The 23,576-nt window shown below is 39.4% G+C and overlaps 1 non-coding gene across 1 annotated transcript; it reads right to left on the minus strand.

The window, feature by feature from the left end:
* Positions 1 to 1,678: 1,678 nt before the first annotated feature.
* Positions 1,679 to 1,786, minus strand: LOC148561642 (small nucleolar RNA R71). The gene has a single exon (XR_015886924.1). It is a non-coding gene; the product is annotated as a small nucleolar RNA R71 (small nucleolar RNA).
* Between the last annotated feature and the right edge of the window lie 21,790 nt (positions 1,787 to 23,576).

Raw genomic sequence — 23,576 nt, forward strand, 5'->3', positions numbered from 1 at the left:
GAATTCTAAGTTTGGTGTCTTGCATGTTTTCTTTGCATTAAAAATTTTTCAAAATTGTGTCTATGATGTTCATCTTGACATTCATAGTGTTCTTGGTGTTCATCTTGACCTTCATAGCATTCTTGCATGCATTCATTGTTTTGATCTAAAAATTTCATGCATTGCATAATTTTCATGTTTTTCATAAAAATTTCAAAAATAAAAAAATATCTTTCCCTTTTTCTCTCATCAAATTCGAAAATTGAGTTGACTTTTTCAAAAATTTAAAAAAAAAAATCAAAGTTGTTTCTTATGAGTCAAATCAAATTTTCAATTTGAAAATCTTATCTTTTTCAAAAATCAAATCTTTTTCAAAATTCTTAGTTATTTTCGAAAATTCCAAAAATATTTTTCAAAAATTTTTTTCTTATTTTTGTATTAAATTTTCGAAAATAACATAAACAATTAATGTTTTGATTCAAAAATTTCAAGTTTGTTACTTACTTGTTAAGAAAGATTCAAACTTTAAGTTCTAGAATCATATCTTGTGATTTCTTGTGAATCAAGTCATTAATTGAGATTTTAAAAATCAAATCTTTTTCAAAAACTAATTCCTATCATATCTTTTCAAAAATATCTTCTTATCTTTTTCAAAAATTTGATTTCAAAATATCTTCTCTAACTTCCTAACTTCTTATCTTTTCAAAATTGGTTTTCAAAATTTGTTTCAACTAACTAACTAACTTTTTGTTTGTTTCTTAACTTTTTCAAAACTACCTAACTAACTCTCTCTCTCTAATTTTCGAAAATATCTTCCCTCTTTTTCAAAAATTTCTTTTTAATTAACTAATTATTCTTATTTTTATTTTTAATTTAAAAAAAAATTTCGAAAAAAATACTAACAATTTTCAAAAACCATTTTCGAAAATCACTAACTCTTTTTCAAAATAATTTTCGAAAATTATCCCTCCCCCATCTTATTCTATTTATTCATTCATATCCTAACATCTCACCTCACATCTCTGCCATCCTCACAGTTGTGTTTCTTCCATTATATTACATTCTTTGTCTCCCCCTCTTCTTCTACTCACATAGGGATCCCTATACTGTGGTATAAAGGATCTCTATTATTATTATTATTTTTCTGTGCCTTCTTCTTTGTCATATGAGCAGGAGCAAGGATAAGAACACTCTTGTGGAAGCAGATCCAGAACCTGAAAGGACTCTGAAAAGAAAATTAAGAGAATCTAAATTACAACAATCCAGAGATAACCTTTCAGAAATTTTTGAACAGGAAGAGGAGATGGCAGCCGAAAATAATAATAATGTAAGGAAGATGCTTGGTGACTTTACTGCACCTAATTCCAATTTACATGGAAGAAGCATCTCCATTCCTGCCATTGGAGCAAACAACTTTGAGTTGAAACCTCAATTAGTTTCTCTGATGCAGCAGAACTGCAAGTTTTATGGACTTCCATCTGAAGATCCTTTTCAGTTCTTAACTGAATTCTTGCAGATATGTGATACTGTTAAGACTAATGGAGTAGATCCTGAAGTCTACAGGCTCATGCTTTTCCCCTTTGCTGTAAGAGACAGAGCTAGATTATGGTTGGATTCTCAACCCAAAGACAGCCTGAATTCTTGGGATAAGCTGGTCACGGCTTTCTTAGCTAAGTACTTTCCTCCTCAAAAGCTGAGCAAGCTTAGAGCTGATGTTCAAACCTTCAGACAGAAAGAAGGTGAATCCCTCTATGAAGCTTGGGAAAGATACAAGCAGTTGACCAAAAAGTGTCCTTCTGACATGCTTTCAGAATGGACCATCCTGGATATATTCTATGATGGTTTATCTGAGCTATCAAAGATGTCACTGGACACTTCTGCAGGTGGATCCATTCACCTAAAGAAAATGCCTGCAGAAGCTCAAGAACTCATTGACATGGTTGCTAATAACCAGTTCATGTACACTTTTGAAAGGAATCCTGTGAGTAATGGGACGCCTATGAAGAAGGGAGTTCTTGAGGTTGATGCTCTGAATGCCATATTGGCTCAGAACAAAATATTGACTCAGGAAGTTAATATGATTTCTCAGCGTCTGCATGGAATGCAAGCTGCATCCAACAGTACTCAAGAGGCTTCTTATGCAGAAGAAGCTTATGATCCTGAGAACCCTGCAATAGCAGAGGTAAATTACTTAGGTGAACCTTATGGAAACACCTATAACTCATCATGGAGAAATCATCCAAATTTCTCATGGAAGGATCAAAAGCCTCAACAAGGCTTTAATAATGGTGGAAGAAACAGGTTTAGCAATAGCAAGCCTTTTCCATCATCCACTCAGCAACAGACAGAGAACTCTGAACAAAATACTTCTAATCTAGCAAATTTAGTCTCTGATCTATCTAAGGCCACCGTGAGTTTTATGAATGAAACAAGGTCTTCCATTAGAAATTTGGAAGCACAAGTGGGCCAGCTGAGTAAAAGGATCACTGAAATCCCTCCTAGTACTCTCCCAAGCAATACAGAAGAGAATCCAAAAGGAGAGTGCAAGGCCATTGACATAAGCACCATGGCCGAACCCAAAGAAGGAGAGGAGGACGTGAATCCCAAGGAGGAAGACCTCCTGGGACGTCCAGTGATCAATAAGGAGCTTCCCTCTGAGGAACCAAAGGACTCTGAGGCTCATCTAGAGACCATAGAGATTCCATTGAACCTCCTTATGCCCTTCATGAGCTCTGATGAGTATTCCTCTTCTGAAGAGAATGAGGATGTTACTGAAGAGCAAACTGCCAAGTTTCTTGGTGCAATCATGAAGCTAAATGCCAAATTATTTGGCATTGATACTTGGGAAGTTGAACCTCCCTTGTTCATCAATGAACTAAGTGATCTGGATCAACTGACATTGCCTCAGAAGAGACAGGATCCTGGAAAGTTCATAATACCCTGCACCATAGGCACCATGATCTTTAAGGCTCTGTGTGACCTTGGTTCAGGAATAAACCTCATGCCCCTCTCTGTAATAGAGAAACTGGGAATCTATGGGGTGCAAGCTGCTAAAATCTCATTAGAGATGGCAGACAATTCAAGAAAACAGGCTTATGGACAAGTAGAGGACGTGTTAGTAAAGGTTGAATGCCTTTACATCCCTGCTGATTTCATAGTCCTGGATACTGGAAAGGAAGAGGATGAATCCATCATCCTAGGAAGACCTTTCCTGGCCGCAGCAAGAGCTGTGATTGATGTTGACAGAGGTGAAATAGTCCTTCAATAGAATGAGGACTCCCTTGTGTTTAAAACTCAAGGATCTCCCTCTGCAACCATGGAGAGGAAGCAGAAAAAGCATCTCTCAAAGCAGAGTCAACCAGAGCCCCCACAGTCAAACTCTAAGTTTGGTGTTGGGAGGCCACAACCAAACTCTAAGTTTGGTGTTGAACTCCCATATCCAAACTCTAAGTTTGGTGTTGGAGAGTCTCAACAAAGCTCTGCACATCTGTGAGGCTCCATGAGAGCCCACTGTCAAGCTATTGACATTAAAGAAGCGCTTGTTGGGAGGCAACCCAATGTTTATTTATCTAACTATATTTTTCTTAGTTATATGTCTTTATAGGTTCATGATCATGTGGAGTCACAAAATAAATATAAAAATTGAAAATGAAATCAAAAATAGCAGAAGAAAAATCACACCCTGGAGGAGCATCTGTCTGGCGTTCAGCGCCAGAACAGAGCATGGTGCTGGCGCTGAACGCCCAAAATGGGCAGCTTCTGGGCGCTGAACGCCAGAACAGGCATGGTTCTGGCGTTCAACGCCAGAAATGGCACACAAATGGGCGTTGAACGCCCAAAATGGCCACCAACCTGGCGCTGAACGCCCAGAGTTGGGTGCAAAGGCATTTTTACATGCCTAAATTGGTGCAGGGATGTAAATGCCTTGACACCTCAGGATCTGTGGACCCCACAGGATCCCCACCTACCTCATCATGTCTCTTTCCATTCATGATCATCCCTTCTGTTTTCCATTTACCACTCACATCCATACACCCACTACCTTCAAAATTCAACATCTCTCTCCCACCCAATCCCACCCATATGGCCGAATACACACTCCCATCCATCTCCTCCACATCTTCTTCTTATTCTTCTATTCTTTCTTCTTTTGCTCGAGGGCGAGCAACATTCTAAGTTTGGTATGGTAAAAGCATAGCTTTTTTTGTTTTTTCCATAACCATTGATGGCACCTAAGGCCAGAGAAACCTCTAGAAAGAGGAAAGGGAAGACAAAAGCTTCCATCAAGGGTCTATAGCTCAGTGGTAGAACATTTGACTGCAAATCAAGAGATCCCTGAGATACCTCAGGGGATTCATTTTCTTCCACACAATTATTGGAAGCAACTAAGGGTGGAACATCAAGAGCACTCCATCATCCTTCATGAAATCAGAGAAGATCTAAAAAGCAATGAAGGAGGAGCAACAAAGACAAGGAAGAGACATAGAAGAGCTCAAGGACATCATTGGTTCCTCAAGAAGGAAACGCCACCATCAATAAGGTGGATTCATTCCTTGTTCTTATTTCTTCTGTTTTTCGTTTTCTATGTTATGTGCTTATCTGTGTTTGTGTCTTCATTACATGATCATTAGTAGTTAGTAACTTTGTCTTAAAGTTATGAATGTCCTATGAATCCATCACCTCTCTTAAATGAAAAATGTTTTAATTCAAAAGAACAAGAAGTACATGAGTTTCAAATTTATCCTTGAACTTAGTTTAATTATATTGATGTGGTGACAATGCTTCTTGTTTTCTGAATGTATGCTTGAACAGTGCATATGTCTTTTGAAGTTGTTGTTTGAGAATGTTAAATATGTTGGCTCTTGAAAGAATGATGACAAGGAGACATGTTATTTGATAATCTGAAAAATCATAAAAATGATTCTTGAAGCAAGAAAAAGCAGCAAAGAACAAAGCTTGCAGAAAAAAAAAAATTTAGGCGAAAAAATAGAAAAAAAAATATAGAAAGAAAAGCAAGCAGAAAAAGCCAATAACCCTTAAAACCAAAAGGCAAGGGAAAATAAAAAGGATCCCAAGGCTTTGAGCATCAGTGGATAGGAGGGCCTAAAGGAATAAAATCCTGGTCTAAGCGGCTAAACCAAGCTGTCCCTAACCATGTGCTTGTGGCGTGTAGGTGTCAAGTGAAAACTTGAGACTGAGTGGTTAAAGTCAAGGTCCAAAGCAAAAAAAAGAGTGTGCTTAAGAACCCTGGACACCTCTAATTGGGGACTTTAGCAAAGCTGAGTCACAATCTGAAAAGGTTCACCCAATTATGTGTCTGTGGCATTTATGTATCCGGTGGTAATACTGGAAAACAAAGTGCTTAGGGCCACGGCCAAGACTCATAAAATAGCTGTGTTCAAGAATCATCATACTGAACTAGGAGAGTCAATAACACTATCTGAACTCTGAGTTCCTATAGATGCCAATCATTCTGAACCTCAATGGATAAAGTGAGATGCCAAAACTATTCAAGAGGCAAAAAGCTATAAGTCCAGCTCATATGATTGAAGCTATGTTTCATTGATAGTTTGGAATTTATAGTATATTCTCTTCTTTTTATCCTATTTGATTTTCAGTTGCTTGGGGACAAGCAACAATTTAAGTTTGGTGTTGTGATGAGCGGATAATTTATACGCTTTTTGACATTGTTTTTAGTATGTTTTTAGTAGAATCTAGTTACTTTTAGGGATGTTTTCATCAGTTTTTATGTTAAATTCACATTTCTGGACTTTACTATGAGATTGTGTGTTTTTCTGTGATTTCAGGTATTTTCTGGCTGAAATTGAGGGACTTGAGCAGAAATCAGATTCAGAGGTTGAAGAAGGACTGCTGATGTTGTTGGATTCTGACCTCCCTGCACTCAAAATGGATTTTCTGGAGCTACAGAACTCGAAATGGCGCGCTTCCAATTGCTTTGGAAAGTAGACATCTAGGGCTTTCCATAAATATATAATAGTCCATACTTTGGCCAAGAATAGACGACGTAAACTGGCGTTCAATGCCAGCTTTCTACCCAAATCTGGCGTCCAGCGCCAGAAAAGGAGCCAAAACCAGAGTTGAACGCCCAAACTGGCACAAAAGCTGGCGTTCAACTCCAAGAAGGACCTCTACACATGCAACACTCAGGATCAGCCCAAACACACACCAAGTGGGCCCAGGAAGTGGATTTATACATCAATTACTTACTCATGTAAACCCTAGTAACTAGTTTATTATAAATAGGACCCTTTACTATTGTATTAGACATCTTTGGATTACCTTATGATCCTTTGATCACGTTTTGGGGGCTGGCCATATCGGCCATGCCTGGACCTTCACTTATGTATTTTTAACGGTAGGGTTTCTACACTCCATAGATTAAGGTGTGGAGCTCTACTGTTCCTCAAAGATTAATGCAAGTACTACTGTTTTCTATTCAATTCATCTTATTTCGCTTCTAAGATATCCATTCGCACCCAAGAATGTGATGAAGGTGATGATTATGTGTAACGCTCATCACCATCTCCCCTATGAACACGTGCCTGACAAACACTTCCGTTCTACATGAAATAAGCTAGAATGAATATCTCTTAGATCTCCTAACCGGAATCTTCGTGGCGTAAGCCAAAATGATGGCAGCATTCAAGAGAATCCGGAAGGTCTAAACCTTGTCAGTGGTATTCCGAGTAGGATTCAATGATTGAATGACTGTGACGAGCTCCTAACTCGCGATTGCAGGGCGTTAGTGACAGACGCAAAAGGATAGTAAATCCTATTCCAGCATGATCGAGAACCGACAGATGAATAGCCGTGCCGTGACAGGGTGCGTGAGCATATTATTCACTGAGAGGATAAGATGAAGCTATTGGCAAGGGTGATGCCTCCAGACGATTAGCCGTGCCGTGACAGGGCATTGGATCATTTTCCCGAGAGATGACCGAAAGTAGCCATTGACAGTGGTGATGTATCACATAAAGCCAGCCATAGAAAGGAATGAGACTGATTGGATGAAGATAGTAGGAAAGCAGAGGTTCAGAGGAACGAAAAGCATCTCCATTCGCTTATCTGAAATTCCTACCAATGATTTACATAAGTATCTCTATCCCTATTCTATTATTTATTTTTCGAAAACTCCATGATTATTTTATATCCACCTGACTGAGATTTGCAAGGTGACCATAGCTTGCTTCATACCAACAATCTCCGTGGGATTCGACCCTTACTCACGTAAGGTATTACTTGGACGACCCAGTGCACTTGCTGGTTAGTTGTATCGAAGTTGTAACAAATTATGAATGTGTAATCACGATTACGCGTACCAAGTTGCTCACGTGCCAGGAATAGTTTGAGCCTGGACATCACAATTTCGTGCACCATGTACCAGCGTGCCATGCCATGCTGTTCAAGTGGCACGCCCATGGATTTGTGAACTCTTCAAGCTTGGCGTGCCACGCCTGGGTTCTCAAGTGGCACGCCCAAGTGACTTCTTGGAGCTGGCATGCCACGCCTTCGATACCAAATGGCACGCTATAGTGGAGGTTGTTCTTGGAATGGCGAGTTGGCGTGCCACGCCCCTTTGCTCAAGTGGCACGCCCATAGTATTTGATGGGTTAGGCGTGCCACGCCCAACCTGGCGTGCTACGCCCCTTTCATTTCCTCCATTGTTGCTCTCTGGAATTTTGTATTAGCATGCCACGCCCAGTCTCTGGCGTGCCACGCCCACATGCATGCTTGGATCTCCCCTCTGGAATTTAGTACTGGCGTGCCACGCCTAGATCTTAGCGTGCCACGCCAGTGCATTTTTATGGCGTTTGCTCCTAAGTGGCACGCCAGTTTCACACGCCCAGCTTCTTGTTTGTCTTCTACCCATTTTTGATGCCTTTTTCACCTGAAATTTAGCACAACTCATCTCAAAGTAGTGTACCATAATATTCATCAAATAATGCATGAATTGTACTGATCAAATGAGATTTATGCTCTTTTATGATCTTCTTTATGCAAGAAAGAAGGGTAGATGATGTAAGTCATCATGAAGCGGTAAGTGTGCAACGTTATGAGAAGTTATGGGAGTTTTGTTTCTCGTGGAAGAGTCTGCGGATGTTAGGTTTGTGACCGGTTATGGAGTTGTGAAGTGATTGATGGAGTTGGGAAGTGGAAGTTTCGAATGGGTAAGAGATCTGTGAGGGAACGCTATATCCATTGTTTCAATACCAACTTGTCTTGTAGCCTTTTTTGCCACATTAACTATGGCTCTGCTTTGTGAACGCCTATCTTGACTTGCACCGTATATTGTTTCACCAAGCTTTTGTAAGGTTTTGAAACCATATAACCTGTTTGTATTGAGCCTATCTTTATCTTTTGCCTTGCACTATATTTCACCATTATGTTTAAATCTTATGGATATCAGGTATTTGAACTTATGTATATATGTGTTAAGATCTCTTGCTTTTCAAAAAGGTATTTAAGGCTATGTATTATTTTATGTATTACTTTAATTTTTGAGGATGAAAATTTTTATATGGTGGGTGGAATGTAAGACCCAAGACTTTTGAAAAGCCCTATTTTGAACTAATATCAAACCATATATTCATTTACAATTTTAATTTCATAAATTATCTTATTGAAGGTAATTAAAGATAGTTTTGATTAATTGGATTTGAAATAAATTAAGGTTTTCATCCAAACTCTATAATTATGGATTACTTTCTATTTACAACTTAAAGTTCTAGAAATCCAAAAAATGGTGAGTTTGGGCTATTTAAATTAAGATTTTATCTAATTTTATAATTATTGAGTTATTTTATATATTTAAATTGTAAAGTAGGTAGTTGTGAAATAAGAAAGATTTTATATGATTTAGATTAAATAAGTAATATTTTAAATATTAATACTGCTATTTTAGAAAATGAAGAAATTAAGTATATTAATTCTAATTATTTGATTTGGATATTTTATTAAAAATAAATTATAAAATTGATGAGTAAATAGTATTTTCTATATATAATTTGTGTTAGATTTAATTTGGGTTTCAATTACTATATTATCCCCTACTTTTATTTGAAATTACAAAACTACCCCTAGACCTATTTTTACTCAAAACCCTAATCCCCTCTGATGACAAGTCATCCTAGCCCATTTTAGCTAGTCTTTTTCTTTAGTTTTCATTAGAATTATGAACTTTCTTGAGCTACAAGCAAGCTAATTGAGTAGATTTTCATGTTTCCCTTGATTGAACCAACCATATGTGAATTCATGCCATTTCATGAGGTTTTGAGCTATAATTGTTGCATATTGTGGAAGATTGAATACCTCATGATTTTGAGCAAAGCTTTGATTAGTTTGGTTGATCAATGATAGGTGAAGAAGGCTTGGAGAAAGGTTGAAGCAAAGAGGAATGGCTAGAAGTGAAGAGAGGACAATGGAATAAGTGAGAATTGAACCGGGTTGCATGAAGTTAGCCCCAACGTTAGCCCCCTAACTTGGAGGCTAACGTTGGGCATGTAAATCACTCCCTGGAAGTGGCCAACGTTAGCTCCAACGTTAGCCCCCTAACTTGGAGGCTAACGTTGGAACTTGAGAATTTCTCCCCTGGGCACCAACGTTTGCGCCAACGTTAGCCCCCTAACTTGGAGGCTAACGTTGGCACATGAACCACAAAGGGGAGTAGGCCAACGTTTGCGCCAACGTTAGCCCCCTAACTTGGAGGCTAACGTTGGCGCCACTAATATCAAGCATTGCCAACGTTAGGGTCAAAGTTAGACCCCTAACGTTGGCACCAACGTCCAAACCAGGGAATTTAGCTTGCTGATATGAAAAGTTAGGGTCAAAGTTAGACCCCTAACTTTGACCCTAACGTTGAGATCATCTTTGGCCAACTTCAAAAACCGGTTCAATTGGTTCACTTCGGTTCTTCTTCAATCTTCAAAGAGCAATCAACCAAGGCCTCTTTCAACCCAATTCCACCAAGAACAAAGGCCCAACTCAAGGCTTGAAGATCATTTTGGAAAGTGTATAAATAGGATAGAATTCAAGTTATTAGGGAGCTTTCCTTTTAGAATTTTCAATATAGTTTTCGGAGAGCTTTTGAACTTGAGTGAACTTTAATTTCTTGTTTTCATTGCTTTCAATTTTCATTTTACATTTGTCTTGGATCTTGGATTGGAGAATTGAAGAAATTCTGTTTCAATCTCAATCTTGGATCTCTCTGTTTTCTTTACTTTACTGTTAATTGAATTTCATTTACGGTTCATTGTTCTTCATCTCTTTTCCTTGCAATTTACAATTTCCTTGCTATTGTTCTTGTTTGATCTAGGAAGGCATTGAGATCTAGACTTAGTTTTCTAGTCTCTGGGTCCTGAGATCTGAATTTCTCATTTCAATTCCCTGTTTATTGCTTTTTCTGTTCATTTACTTTACTGCTTCAAGATCCGGTTCAATCCCAATTCCCTTTCCCTCTTCTGTTTGATGCAATTTAGTTTTTCCTTGTTTAAATTCTGCAAATCCATTCCCCAATTCCCTTTATATTTCAAGCAATTTATATTCCTTGCACTTTAAGATTCCGCAATTTACATTTCTTGCACTTTAAGTTTCTGCCATTTAATTTCTTGTTCTTTAAGTTTCAGCAATTTACTTTCCCGCTCTCTTTAATTTCATGCAATTTACATTCTGCAATTCATAAATCACCCAACCAACACTTGATTCGCTTGACTAAATCAACCACTAAACTAAAATTGCTCAATCCTTCAATCCCTGTGGGATCGACCTCACTCCCGTGAGTTTTTATTACTTGACACGACCCGGTACACTTGCCGGTTAGTTGTGTGATGTTTTGTGAGAGATTCGTTTCTCATCAAAATATCTCATCAAGTTTTTGGCGCCGTTGCCGGGGATTGATTAGATTGACAATGATTAAGTGAGGTGGTAATTTAGATCAAGCACTTTTTCTTTAATTTTGATTAACCCACTAACTGTTTGAATTTTTGCTTAAGCTAACTAAAACTTCATTCTAGCAGTAGATTGAAGTGTCACTGGTTTGTGTGCTCTTATGTTCTGCTTGTATGTCAGGTACAAGAAGAACCATACCCAATTTTCATGAACAAGACGAAAGAACTCTCAGGAGGTTAAGAAGAGCCGAAAGAGGGAAAAGTATTGTTGGAGAAGAAGAATCAGACGAAGAATTCCACGAGATGGAAGGAGATACATCTAATCCAGGAGGAGGAGTTAATAATCCACCACAACAGAGAAGAGTATTGGCTTCCTATACTTTTGTAAATGCTAGACATTGTGGAAGCAGCATTCTCACCCCTAATGTCAATGCAAATAACTTCGAACTGAAGCCACAACTCATCACATTGGTCCAGAACAACTGCTCATTTGGAGGAGGACCATTGGAGGATCCAAATCAACATCTATCTACCTTCTTGAGGATCTGTGACACTGTCAAATCCAATGGTGTGAATCCAGAAACCTACAAGCTTCTGCTGTTCCCGGTCTCATTAAGGGATAAGGCTGCACAATGGCTTGAAACTTTTCCCCAAGGAAGTATCACTAGTTGGGATGACTTGGTGACTAAATTTCTAGCCAAATTCTATCCACCCCAGAGAGTCATCAGGCTGAAAACCGAGGTGCAGACATTCACACAATTAGATGCTGAATCCTTGTATGAAGCATGGGAGAGGTACAAAGCCTTAATCAGAAAATGCCCTCCAGAGATGTTCAATGAATGGGATGTGCTGCAAAATTTCTATGAAGGCCTTACACTGAAATCTCAGGAAGCATTAGATCATTCTGCTGGAGGTTCACTACAATTAATGAAAACTGCTGAGGAAGCTCAGAATCTTGTGGATATGGTGGCCAACAATCAATATTTCTTTGCTCACCAAAGAAGCCGCCAACCATCACAAAGAAGAGGAGTAATGGAACTAGAAGGGGTGGATTCAATCCTAGCTCAAAACAAGATGATGCAGCAGCAAATTCAACAACAATTTGAGCAAATGGCCAAGAGGATTGATAGTCTCCAAGTTGCAGCAGTCAACACTAGCCAACCATCAACCACATGGGGACAGAGTGAAGAAACTCAAGAAGAACAACAACAAGAGCAAGTTCAGTTTATGCACAACCAAGGACCAAATGAGGTGTATGGTGACACATACAATCCATCCTGGAAGAACCACCCAAACCTCAGATGGGGAGATAACCATACCCAAAACCAACAACCTTGGCAGAGGAACTCAAACCAACACAATCCAAGAAATAACCAAAATCACAACCAGCAGCAGACTAACCAAAACCCCTACAGAAAACCTCAAAACAACTACCCCAACCTCAACCAATACCAATCTAATAACCAACCCACCAACCAAAATGCCTACCATCTACCACCTACATCCCATAACCCACCTCAAGTATCACCGGAAGCCCAAAGAATCACTCACTTGGAGGCCATTATAGACAAATTGTTGAAACACCAAGAAATGGTAGCCAAGAATCAGGAAGCCTCTATAAAGAGCCTAGAGAGACAGATGGGGCAAATCTCCAAGCAAGTGTCTGTTGAGAGACCTTCCAACTCACTGCCCAGTGATACAATTCCAAATCCCAAGGAAGAATGCAAGGCAATACAATTAAGGAGTGGAAGAGCATTGACAAGCAACAATTACACTACAAGGAAGCAAGCAGAAAACATCAAAGAACCAACAGAGGATGAGAATCAAACAAAGGCAGATGAGGATAAGGAGCAAGATGTGATGCCAAACAAAGACACTGAGAAACTCAAAGAGAAGAACAACCAGCCACATAGCTCAAGGGAAGTAACTCAGGGGCAGCAACAAAGAGGAAAAAGTGTCACACCTCCACTGCCTTACCCTCAGAGGTTCAACAAAGAAATTAATGACAAGCATTTTCACAAATTCCTTGAGATTTTTAAGAAGCTGGAAATCAACATTCCCTTGGCAGAAGCACTTGAGCAGATGCCTCTGTATTCCAAGTTTCTGAAGGATCTTATCAACAAGAAAAGAAGTTGGCTTGAAAGGGAAACCATATTGCTCACAGAGGAATGCAGTGCTGTGATCCAACGGGGTATTCCACCAAAACTTAAGGATCCGGGAAGCTTTGTAGTCTCATGCACTATTGGCAAGATAATTCTCAACAAGGCCCTCTGTGACCTGGGTGCCAGCATCAACTTAATGCCTCTCTCAATGATGAGAAAACTTGCCATAGAAGAACTTAAACCCACCAGGATGTCGCTAGTCATGGCTGACAGATCAATCAAGACACCTAATGGAATTGTGGAGAATCTGTTAGTAAAGATTGGGGAGTTTATCTTCCCAGCAGATTTTGTAATTTTGGATACTGAAGAAGAAGGAAACGACTCAATCATTCTGGGAAGGCCATTTCTACACACAGCAAGGGCCATCATTGATGTTGAAAAAGGAGAAATGACCTTCAGGGTCCATAATGAACAAATGATTATAAATGTGTTCAAATCAATGCAAAACGCTCCTGAGCAAGAAGATTATGTGAGAGTGGATATGATAGATAGTTTGGTGGAAGAAACTTTGGAAGAAAATTTTCAAGAGCAAGAAGGAAATCAAGAAACAACAGAGGAACAAGTGGCTGAGACCTTTACTGAGCAATATGAGAGGCAAGATAAGAAAGAAGATGTACGAAGACAAGAATTGAAACCTTTACCCACCCATCTCAAATATGCATTCCTTGGCACATCGGAGAGCTTCCCAGTAATCATTAATTCATCCCTGTCAAAGAAGGAAGAAGGAGAACTTCTTGATGTACTCAAAGCTCACAAAGATGCTTTAGGATGGACCATTGATGATCTGAAGGGAATCAGCCCTGCAGTATGTATGCATAAGATCCTCTTGGAAGAAAATTCCAAACCAGTGGTTCAACCACAAAGAAGGCTAAATCCTACAATGAAGGAAGTTGTCCAGAAGGAAGTAATGAAGTTGTGGAATGCAGGGATAATATTCCCAATATCTGACAGCCCATGGGTAAGCCCGGTTCAAGTTGTACCAAAGAAGGGAGGGATGACAGTCATCACTAATGAGAAGAATGAGTTGATCCCTACTAGAACAGTGACTGGGTGGAGAATGTGCATAGACTATAGAAGATTGAATGATGCCACCAGGAAGGATCATTTCCCTCTCCCATTCATTGATCAGATGCTGGAAAGGTTAGCCGGCCATGCCTATTACTGTTTCTTGGACGGATATTCTGGGTATAATCAAATCGTGGTAGACCCCAAGGACCAAGAGAAAACTGCCTTCACATGTCCATTTGGAGTTTTTGCGTATAGGAGGATGCCTTTTGGGCTCTGCAACGCCCCTGCCACATTTCAAAGGTGTATGCTCTCCATTTTTTCTGATATGGTCGAGAAATTTTTAGAAGTCTTCATGGATGACTTCTCTGTTTTTGGTGATAATTTCAATGCTTGCCTAAACCATTTAACTCTTGTCTTGAAACGGTGCCAAGAAACTAATTTGGTTTTAAACTGGGAGAAATGCCATTTTATGGTACCCGAAGGAATTGTTCTTGGCCATAAAGTCTCGAGAAAAGGGATAGAGGTTGATAAGGCAAAGGTTGAGATTATAGAAAAACTCCCTCCACCAATTAATGTGAAATCTGTTAGAAGTTTCTTGGGGCATGCCGGATTTTACAGAAGGTTTATCAAGGACTTTTCAAAAATAGCCAAACCTTTAAGTAATCTGTTAATGCTTGATAACCCTTTTGTTTTTGATGAAAACTGTCAGCATGCATTTGAAACTTTAAAAAATAAACTCACAACAGCACCAATAATCACACCCCCAGATTGGGGATTACCTTTTGAACTCATGTGTGATGCAAGTGACATTGCAATTGGTGCTGTACTTGGGCAAAAGAAGGGGAATTTGCATCATGTCATATATTATGCAAGTAAAGTGTTGAATGAGGCCCAAAGAAATTACACTACAACAGAAAAAGAGTTGCTAGCTGTAGTCTATGCATTTGATAAGTTTAGATCATATCTGATAGGATCGAAGGTTGTAGTTTACACTGATCATGCTGCACTTAAGTATTTGATGTCAAAACAGGATGCTAAACCAAGACTCATCAGGTGGATACTGCTCCTACAAGAATTTGACATTGAAATAAAAGATAGGAAGGGCACTGAAAATCAGGTCGCTGATCATCTGTCAAGACTACCACATGAAACAAATCAAAAAGCATCCCAGCCCATAAATGAAAGCTTCCCAGATGAGCACCTTCTGCAAATCCAGCAAGCACCTTGGTTTGCTGACATAGCAAATTACAAAGTGGGAAGGAAGATACCGCAAGAATTCTCTAAGCAACAAGTGAAGAAGTTGATTAAAGAAGCAAGGAAATTTTCATGGGATGAACCCTTCTTATTCAAGAGATGCTCTGATGGAGTGATCAGGAGATGTATTCCTGAAAGTGAAGTGAGGGACATCTTGTGGCATTGTCATGGTTCAGCTTATGGTGGACACTTTGGTCCAGAAAAAACAGCCGCAAAAATACTGCAGAGTGGCTTCTATTGGCCAACTATTTTCAAGGATGCCAGAGAATATGTACACCAATGTAATGAATGCCAGAAAGCAGGAGGATTAACAAGAAGGAATGAGATGCCTCAAAATTTTATCTTGGAATTAGAATTGTTCGATCTGTGGGGAATTGATTTCATGGGGCCTTTTCCTCCCTCCTATTCTTTTAGATACATCCTGGTAGCAGTGGAATATGTCTCAAAATGGGTAGAAGCTATAGCCACAACCACCTGTGATGCACAGATCGTCCTCCAATTCCTCAAAATGCACATCTTCACTAGGTTTGGAGTGCCCAAAAGTCTTATTAGTGATGGTGGTAGTCACTTTTGCAACAAACAAATGGAGAAACTCCTTCACAAATTTGGAGTAATTCACAAAGTAGCCACACCCTACCACCCTCAGACTAACGGCCAAGCTGAACTTGCAAATAGAGAATTAAAGAAGATCCTAGAGAAAACAGTGGGAATCACAAGAAAGGATTGGGCTAGAAAGCTAGAGGATGCATTGTGGGCATATAGGACAGCTTTTAAAACTCCTATTGGCAAGTCACCCTTTCAGCTATTGTATGGCAAATCCTGCCACCTCCCTGTAGAGCTTGAACACAGAGCTTTTTGGGCCACTAAACTCCTCAACCTTGATCCCCAAGCGGCAGGAGAAAAAAGGTTGTTACAACTAAATGAACTGGATGAATTCAGACTGGAAGCTTATGAAAATGCGAAGATATACAAGGAGAAAGCTAAGAAGTGGCATGACAAGAAGATCACAAAGAAGGAATTCAAGCCTGGACAACAAGTACTCCTGTATAATTCAAGGCTTAAAATCTTCCCTGGCAAACTGAAGTCTAAGTGGACTGGCCCATACTTGGTGACAAAGATTTTTCCCTATGGGAGTATTGAACTGCTAGATGAGGCAACAAAGAATCAATTCACTGTGAATGGTCACAGAGCAAAGTTGTACTTGGGAGGACAATGGGTTAAGGAAAAAGAGGTTCAACACCTACAGCCCTCTTAAAAAGAATTGAAAGATGTCAAGCTAGTGACAATAAAAGAGCGCTTGTTGGGAGGCAACCCAACCGGAGAAAATTAATCACTCTTCTGGGAGGACTACTCACCATTAGCTGAGATGAAAGAAGAAGGAGCCACCAAGAGGTTGTATTGTCATCAGTATTGAATTGCTCTAATTTGGAAGTATGAATATGCCCATTTTAACAGAAACTGTTAGTGTAGTATGCATCAATTATGTTTTTGTAGGCTGGTTTATGTTGGCTTGTATGTTCATTTTCACTTGACAAGAAGCATGTGTTGTCCCCTGCATCTTTAAATTCAATAAAAGAACAGTTTGAATGTGAAGTGAAATGGTCTCTGTTAGATAGAAGTGGAATAAAAGTAAGTGGTGGTATGTGTGTGATTGTATAATAGCTCACTTTTAGTGAATAAAGAGCTAGGATATCTCCTTCTAAGTAAAGAGTGGCCTACTGTCTATGAATCTCAATTGAATTGAATTCCTTGGTTAGAAAGAAAAACAAAAAGAAAGAAAGAACAAAGAGAGCCAAAAAGTAGCAAAACACAAGAAAAACAAAAAGAAACAAAGCTGGACACCAATAGCTTGAACTCTGAAATATATGCCTGTGATGTTTTTGTACTAGGATCTGCTTGGATTAGTAAGCTCTTAGGAGTGCCTCAACACTTGGTGACTTGGGTTAACTAACCCGGGATCATCAGCTGAAAATCCACTATCAAGAGCAACCTAACTACAAAGCATTTAGTAGCCCAAAGAGGTGCTGGGCATCAATGTTTTAAGAAGGGATGTGAGCCAAGTGTCTATGGTGAATAATGTGTCAAGTATAAAGAAAAGAAAATGAACTTGCTACACATGACACTCAAATAAAGCTTGTGAATAAAGTAAAAGCCAAGGATAAAGGAATAATGAGAGGTCATAGCAGTATGTCACTTGAAGCTTGAAGGAGACTTTCTAGGCCTAGGAGTCAATAAGAAGTGAGCATTTGCATATCCACATAAAACCCCATGAACTATCAATAACACTCTGCTAGCATGAACTTCCTCTTCCATTTCATTCTTTCTTCTTAATAATTCATTTCTTGCTTGGGGACAAGCAAGCTTTAAGTTTGGTGTTGTGATGACAAGTCATCCTAGCCCATTTTAGCTAGTCTTTTTCTTTAGTTTTCATTAGAATTATGAACTTTCTTGAGCTACAAGCAAGCTAATTGAGTAGATTTTCATGTTTCCCTTGATTGAACCAACCATATGTGAATTCATGCCATTTCATGAGGTTTTGAGCTATAATTGTTGCATATTGTGGAAGATTGAATACCTCATGATTTTGAGCAAAGCTTTGATTAGTTTGGTTGATCAATGATAGGTGAAGAAGGCTTGGAGAAAGGTTGAAGCAAAGAGGAATGGCTAGAAGTGAAGAGAGGACAATGGAATAAGTGAGAATTGAACCGGGTTGCATGAAGTTAGCCCCAACGTTAGCCCCCTAACTTGGAGGCTAACGTTGGGCATGTAAATCACTCCCTGGAAGTGGCCAACGTTAGCTCCAACGTTAGCCCCCTAACTTGGAGGCTAACGTTGGAACTTGAGAATTTCTCCCCTGGGCACCAACGTTTGCGCCAACGTTAGCCCCCTAACTTGGAGGCTAACGTTGGCACATGAACCACAAAGGGGAGTAGGCCAACGTTTGCGCCAACGTTAGCCCCCTAACTTGGAGGCTAACGTTGGCGCCACTAATATCAAGCATTGCCAACGTTAGGGTCAAAGTTAGACCCCTAACGTTGGCACCAACGTCCAAACCAGGGAATTTAGCTTGCTGATATGAAAAGTTAGGGTCAAAGTTAGACCCCTAACTTTGACCCTAACGTTGAGATCATCTTTGGCCAACTTCAAAAACCGGTTCAATTGGTTCACTTCGGTTCTTCTTCAATCTTCAAAGAGCAATCAACCAAGGCCTCTTTCAACCCAATTCCACCAAGAACAAAGGCCCAACTCAAGGCTTGAAGATCATTTTGGAAAGTGTATAAATAGGATAGAATTCAAGTTATTAGGGAGCTTTCCTTTTAGAATTTTCAATATAGTTTTCGGAGAGCTTTTGAACTTGAGTGAACTTTAATTTCTTGTTTTCATTGCTTTCAATTTTCATTTTACATTTGTCTTGGATCTTGGATTGGAGAATTGAAGAAATTCTGTTTCAATCTCAATCTTGGATCTCTCTGTTTTCTTTACTTTACTGTTAATTGAATTTCATTTACGGTTCATTGTTCTTCATCTCTTTTCCTTGCAATTTACAATTTCCTTGCTATTGTTCTTGTTTGATCTAGGAAGGCATTGAGATCTAGACTTAGTTTTCTAGTCTCTGGGTCCTGAGATCTGAATTTCTCATTTCAATTCCCTGTTTATTGCTTTTTCTGTTCATTTACTTTACTGCTTCAAGATCCGGTTCAATCCCAATTCCCTTTCCCTCTTCTGTTTGATGCAATTTAGTTTTTCCTTGTTTAAATTCTGCAAATCCATTCCCCAATTCCCTTTATATTTCAAGCAATTTATATTCCTTGCACTTTAAGATTCTGCAATTTACATTTCTTGCACTTTAAGTTTCTGCCATTTAATTTCTTGTTCTTTAAGTTTCAGCAATTTACTTTCCCGCTCTCTTTAATTTCATGCAATTTACATTCTGCAATTCATAAATCACCCAACCAACACTTGATTCGCTTGACTAAATCAACCACTAAACTAAAATTGCTCAATCCTTCAATCCCTGTGGGATCGACCTCACTCCCGTGAGTTTTTATTACTTGATACGACCCGGTACACTTGCCGGTTAGTTGTGTGATGTTTTGTGAGAGATTCGTTTCTCATCAAAATATCTCATCACCCTCTAACCCTAATAGCCACCGCAGCCTTCCCCCCCCAATACAGCAGCAGCACACGATTCCTTTTTCATGGAAGAAAGAAATGAAAATAGAAAGGGTAAGAAGGAAAGGGGGACCGAGGGAGGAAGGAGAGGGGGAGAAGAGGGTGGCGGCGCAGTGGGTGTCTCTGCCACCGTCGCCGCGGTTAGTATTTGAGAGAGAAGGAGAGAGCGCTGGGGGAGGAGCTGTCTGCGCCGCCATCACGCGCCACAGCCGCTGAGCCTTGTCGCCGTCGCCACTAGAGTCGCCGTCGAAGAAGAACCGCAGAGAGAGAGAGAGAAAGAGAGAGCCCGCAAGGAGAGGGAGGCTGTTCGTGTCCCACCGCACTGCTGAAAAGCCGTTCATGGATGCTGCTGCCGCCATTTGAGTCACGAACAGAGGACGCGCATGAGGGAGTCGTCGCGGAGCTACCGTCGCCGTCGTGTCGTAGGGCTCGCCGTCATCGCAAATGGGTGGCTATTGCACCGCCGTTCATCACTGCCCGGTCACCGTCGAAGCTTTGCATCGCCGTTGAGGAGCCGTCGCTGCCAGATCCGCCGCTGCCTACGTGTATGGCTGAGCCTCTACCGCTGGAGCTCCAGGCTGCTGCTGCGGCCGCCAGAAACTACCACTGAAATCGGCGTCGTTGTTATCGTAAGTTGCCGCCGTCAGGAAAGGGTTCAGGCCGCCGCGGGTGTCACTGCCGGAGAAGGGAGCTGCGTCTCTGTGATTCTGGCCACCAGAAAATGTCACTGCCGTCGCCGAAAAACTCTGCCGGTAAGGGTTTTTAATTTGGTTTTCATTCATTTAAGATTTCAGAAGCTTTATTGTCTCTGTATGTGGGTTTCAGTCGCTATCGCCAGAGTCTGGTCGCCACTTCCGCTCGAGGTGGTTGCCGGGGCTGCCGGCAAACCGGTACAGCTACCGCCGCTGTTTCATTTTCTTAGTTCGGTAAGTATTCGTGTTTCGAAAATCCCTACGTTAGAATTCTAGATTGTTTGGTTATAAACTCTGAGGTTTGGTAACGTAGGTTCGAATTCTGCATGTTGAATACCGCTTTTAAGTTGCTGTGAGTGCTGCGAAAGTGATCAGGGGCTGAGTTTGTGGATTGCTGTTGAATTCGGTTAAGAGAAAAGGTTTCGTAATGCATTTTGAGGTTATGGTTTCGACGAGTCATGGTAGGGGCATTTTTATACAAACTAATTTATTTTAAATTGAAAATTGTTATAAATGGATATACTGTGCGAAATGTATTTCTGGTGACTATGTGAGTCTTATGAATTGTCTGATTATGTCTTGAATGAATATGGTTGTGTGCTTGAGTGAAATAACGTCTGATTTTGATAGTCTAAAAATTTGACTTATGTTTATTGGAAACTAAATTGGGTTTTGAACCTACTGAGAAAGGTTGATGATTTGTTTGGTTAAAACCCGGAAAGAGTGGTAAAGTCCAAGTTTTAGGGGAGATGCTGCCGAAATTTCTATAAAATCTGAGACTTTATTTGAAACGGTATTTTAAAAAGGAATGGTACATGCCACACCCTATGCTCAGCCCAGAAAGGGGGTGCCACGCTGCTGGTAAGCGTGCCATGCCTAGCCCAAGGAAGCTAGCCCAGTGCAACTCCAGTAACGCTTTCTCCAAGGCCTAACTTTAAAGATGTGATTCTGAATTGAAGATTAAAGAAGATTCTATAATAATTAGATTTGAATTATATTTAATTATATTTTAATTCTAGGATTTAAATTATTAGGAGCTATCTTACTTATTCTGATTAAGATAAGATTCAGTTTTTGGAATTTGAATTAGAGGAAACCTTAGGTATAAATAAGTGAATTATATTCACAGATAGGTGGCTAGTTTCTTTAACATAGCTTCATTTGTTCTTTTTCCATCCACCATGAGCAACTAATTCTTCAGTCAAAGGGTTAAGAGCTCTATTTATGTTTCTATGAATTATTAATCTAAGTTTTCTTCTATTTTAAAGTATTGTATTGATCTCTGTTGTGATTGAGTGTTTCGTTCTTCATCCCTGAAGGATTAGTAGTGTCGACAGGCATGCTAATCCCGTTTTGAATTTGTTTATTGCTTTGACAGAACTAATATCCGATTATGCTTGAAAGCTCTTTCACATGACTTTCTGAATCAACTAGACATTGTGGTTTTTAAAGTGTGCGACACCACAGGATTTTCAATCACTCTAGTTTTGAATACATGACATATAATTCAAATTAGGACAACCTTTGAAAATTATGTTTTCTCATAAGATTCAATTGGACAGGACTATCTTGGATACGTGACATATAATCCGACCTAAAGACTACTTTTGAATCTTACGAGGAACTGAATCAGATTTTGCACTTAACCTCTTCGATTAATCAATTGACCAAGACATTGGCGATTGGTTAATTGAAGAGAAACCGAAGAGCCAAGACATTGAAAATCGGTTAATTAAGATTCGTCGTGAAAAGATCTTTGCTTGCTTTAAAATAGGAAAACAAAGTTTAGTTTTTCTAAGGACTTAAACATCTCCAAAATGATTGACTTCTTCATTATATATTCTTTTTCAATCAACTACACGTTCACTATCCGCAAGGAATTGATGCCAAGGCATCTTAGGCTAGTTTCACTAGCATTTTTTTGATAGTTTTAGTTGTTTTATGCATTTTCTTGAGCTTAAGGTAACCAAGAATGGTTAAAAGAAGAACAAAGCAATGAACCATCCAAACAGTATGATTTTGATGCAAATTCCATGAGTTTTTAGTTATATTACTTGAATGCTATGAATGGAAGATTTCTCATGAAATTTTGCAAGACTTTGATGCAAGTGTTTGGATGATTTCAGGGAAGAAGAGGCTAGGCAAGGAAGCAACAAAGTCAATAAAGGAAGCTCGAATATCACATGTGGAGTTTAAGTTCCAGTTTAAGCCTAAACTGGAGCTTAAACGCCAGAATCATGAAGGCTAAGAAATGCTTCCTGATTGGCATTCTTATTCTGGCGTTTAACCTCCAGTTTAAGGTCAAACTGGAGGTTAAACGTGGAATGCTTCTTTGGTGAGACTTCCATTCTGGCGTTTAACCTCCAGTTTAAGGTTAAACTGGAGGTTAAACTTCAGTTTCAGCATTTCTTAGCCTTCATGATTCTGGCGTTTAAGCTCCAGTTTAGGCTTAAACTGGAACTTAAACTCCACATGTGATATTTAAGCTTCCTTTATTGACTTTGTTGCTTCCTTGCCTAGCCTCTTCTTCCCTGAAATCATCCAAACACTTGCATCAAAGTCTTGCAAAATTTCATGAGAAATCTTCCATTCATAGCATTCAAGTAATATAACTAAAAACTCATGGAATTTGCATCAAAATCATACTGTTTGGATGGTTCATTGCTTTGTTCTTCTTTTAACCATTCTTGGTTACTTTAAGCTCAAGAAAATGCATAAAACAACTAAAACTATCAAAAAAATGCTAGTGAAACTAGCCTAAGATGCCTTGGCATCACAACACCAAACTTAATACTTGCTTGTCCCTAAGCAAGTCCTGAGTTATTTGAGAAGAAAGTATGAAACAGAAAGCAATTACATTGGCTATATTAGCAAGCATTTGAAGTTCATCAGAAGGGTTTTATGCAGAAAGTTGCAGCATCACTTTTCCATACTTATCAAGTAAGATCATCACTTTTTCATTGCATCCATCAAACACTGCTATGGCCTCTTGTTATTCTTATGTCCTTGGCACTTTTCTCTTCTTTGTTTTTCTTTTCTTTTTCTTAGAGCTCCTTTGCTCCTTGTTTGCTTGGTGTCATGTGTTGCACAAGCCTTTGGCATTTTCTTTTTCTTATCAGTGCACTACACATATCCACTTCAGGCATTTTAGTTCACATTTCTTCTTGAGACATTGGTGCCCAGCTTATTTTCTCAATTTTCTTGCTTTTTGGTTACCCTTTTTCAGTGGCTTTTTCTTCTTCTTTTTCTTTCTTTTTCATGGCCAAAGACATTTATTCATCAAGATCCATAGACAGTTTTCAATTTCTACACAAAAAATGATAATTCTACACTCTATTTCCAGTGATCTGACTGAACAATCAAGCATGCATACCACCACTTAATTCTACTTGATTTGTCACTAA

Source organism: Arachis ipaensis, chromosome B6 (assembly GCF_059453495.1).
Source record: "Arachis ipaensis isolate K30076 ecotype BB chromosome B6, ASM5945349v1, whole genome shotgun sequence".
In the NCBI taxonomy this organism is placed as follows: Eukaryota; Viridiplantae; Streptophyta; class Magnoliopsida; order Fabales; family Fabaceae; genus Arachis; species Arachis ipaensis.